Genomic DNA, 2,734 nt, shown 5'->3' with positions numbered 1-2,734 from the left:
AGAAAGACTTGACCAAAGTAAAACAGAGTCACTCAGGCTAAGGCTAAGGCTAAGTAGGAAAGGTCAAAGCCAACCTTTCTTTTGAAGGCAATGGAAAGACTTATATATTGTTTTGCTTCCCTAGTAAGCTTTGCTTCCGAAAGCTTCCCTCGTAAGAAAAGAATCTTAAAAGGTAACCAAAAGCCAACCTTTCTTTTGAAAGCAATGGAAAGACTTACATATTGTTTTCATCAGTGAATATGAAAAACTCATCCCTCAACTCCTATAAATACCCATCCACCTCTATAACTCATGCCATTTTGCTTTTGTAAGCTTTCCAACTTCACATTTCATTGAAATTCAGTTAGGTTCTTCTAAGATGTCACAGGTATGTTCTAATTTTCTTTTTATTGATTATCTGTTTTATTGATTGATGATCTTATAAAGCTTGGGTAATTAAAATTTTAATCCATTCTTCTTCTTTTAAATTTGAATGCTTAGCAAAAGGTGGTGATAAAAATCACGTCCATGACCAACGAGAAGGTGAAGCAGAAAGCTAGAGAGGCAGTCGCTGAGATTTTTGGTACGTATCAAAATTTCTTTTTTACCTTCTATTGTTGTCTTTATTTTAAGGGAAAAAATGAAAAATACTGTTAAAGTATAAAAGATAAATAACGCCTTTCTCCAACAGCTTAAGCTTTTGGAGTAACTGGTTGTCTAACATAGCATCAAGCCAAAGGTCTCGAGTTCAAACCTCCCGGATAGCAAAAATCCACATGCGATGGTCGGCCCAAAGTAGGACCACATGTGCCACGTGTTTGCTAAGTGGGCCACACATGCGGGAGAGTATTAAAGTATTAAAGATAAATAACGCCACATATTTGGAGAAGTTGGTAAGTTAACAAATATCATGCGGCTAATTTGAAATTGAAAAATGCAAGCATATTTTGCTCAAGGCATGATACCTTGTAATCGATAAAAACATGTTTGTGCTGAAATCATTTTCCCTTTTTTTAATTTTATTATGGGTGGTTTATGATCTGCTTTTTTAATTTATGGATCTTATTTAGCTAATTATATATTAATAATATATTCTTCTTTTGAAGCCATATGTGAAGGCTAAGATCAAGATCCCATGGATGACAAACAGGGACATGAGGCATAGAGCTTTTGTGGCAATTTCCGGCATTTCAGGTATATATTGAATTTGTTTTTAATTAAGGAAAGATGAAAAATGCCAAGTTAGTTATTAAAATGGAACCCAGCACCAGTATCGGTTTAATTGGAATAGGATTCCAATTCTGATTGCAATTTTGGCCATCCAAATCTGCCCATAATAAATGCAGTTCAAGTAATCTTTTCGTGTTAAAAAATAGGAAATTTTCAATTGCTGAAAAAATATTTCTCAAGTAAAAAATTTTCTAGTATTTTTTTTATTTTCACAATGTTGGAAGAAATGATAAATTTTAAGAATATCGTTAAACATTAAAGGTCTCTATAAATAAATTTTGACTTGCGGTGGTTCAAGTCACTTTTCTCATATGAAATCAAACAATGAAGAAGCATGCATGAAATTTTGGAAAAGTTTTTCTTTTCCGAACTTTTTTCCAAAAAAGTTCCTACAATCCAAGTAGAGTTGAAGGGAAATTATATTTCTACCCTCCTTAGCTAAATCTAATAAAATAATGATAATATTTATTTGATTTAAAAAAAAAATATTTTCCGCGCAGGTATCAACTCGATTGCCGCTAAGAAGCAAGAGTTGGTGATCGAAGGCAATATAGATGCATATGCGATTGGGAGAGAGTTGGGAAAAGTAGGAAAAATAGAAATAATATCACTTGGGGTAGCTAAAGAAGAGGAATAAGGAAAGAAGAAAGATGGGAAAAAATAGCATAATAGTAAGAAAAAAGAGGTATTTAATGTCTCATAATATTCGAATAGTTGAATCGAGAAAAAGGTCTATGTTGCATTGTTAAATGCTTAATTTGTTGTAGTTAGGGGACATAGCTCCGGACAAAGAATTTGGTGAGTCTGAAATTTCTTTTCAATCGCATGTTGCACCATATTTTGTTGTAGTTAATCATTTGCTACTATATCGCAAGTTATATCGACTACTTGTGGTATTATATCGCCTTTGGTACTATAAGCATGTTGACTAGTTGTTATATTATATCACATTTGGTACTATAAACATGTTATATTAGGGGTGCAACTCGGGTCGGGTTGAGGCCAAACCCTCAACCCGGTTTCCAACCCGACGAGGTTCAACTCAAACCCGACCCGACTTCAACCCAACCCAACCCAAGTTTTTAAGCTTAAAAAAAATTATAAAAAATGTCCGATTTCACTCGGGTCGGGTTGCCAAACCCTCAACCTGAACGCAGCCCAGTTTGGGAAAAGTCAACCTGAACCCGACCCGAACTCAACCAGACCCGACCTTTTTCGGGTTGAACCATACCCAAGTTGCGCCAGTTATAGTTATATCGACTAGTTGTGGTATTATATCGCATGGTGAGTTGGACAATGATAAATTCGCACCTCCTGTAGGAAAAACCCCAATAACCTCCCTTTTCTTAGAAAGTTTATGGTGACATGCAGACAATAGGGATGACCTTCAACCCATTTTTGCAAGAGCGCTCCCGAGTTTAGAATTCCTCTTATAGAGGTATGCTGAACTCAGGGGCAGGGGAAATCAACAGCTCTTTCATCCATATGCAGACCTATGATAGGGATATGAATCCCCACCATCAGA

General features: G+C 35.6%; 1 long non-coding RNA gene across 1 annotated transcript; it reads left to right on the top strand.

Annotated features, from left to right (window-relative positions):
- Positions 1 to 234: 234 nt before the first annotated feature.
- On the top strand, positions 235 to 2,030 carry LOC143856897 (uncharacterized). The gene is made up of 4 exons (XR_013238421.1): positions 235 to 367; positions 481 to 562; positions 1,086 to 1,173; positions 1,710 to 2,030. It is a non-coding gene; the product is annotated as an uncharacterized LOC143856897 (long non-coding RNA).
- The last annotated feature ends 704 nt before the right edge of the window (positions 2,031 to 2,734 follow it).

The sequence above is a fragment of the Tasmannia lanceolata genome, unplaced genomic scaffold (genome assembly GCF_043159265.1).
Source record: "Tasmannia lanceolata isolate RefF3 unplaced genomic scaffold, GAP_Taslan_0.1 ptg000024l, whole genome shotgun sequence".
NCBI classification, from domain to species: domain Eukaryota; kingdom Viridiplantae; phylum Streptophyta; class Magnoliopsida; order Canellales; family Winteraceae; genus Tasmannia; species Tasmannia lanceolata.
Note: the sequence above shows the minus strand (reverse complement) of the source record. Positions and strands in the feature narration are given on the sequence as shown.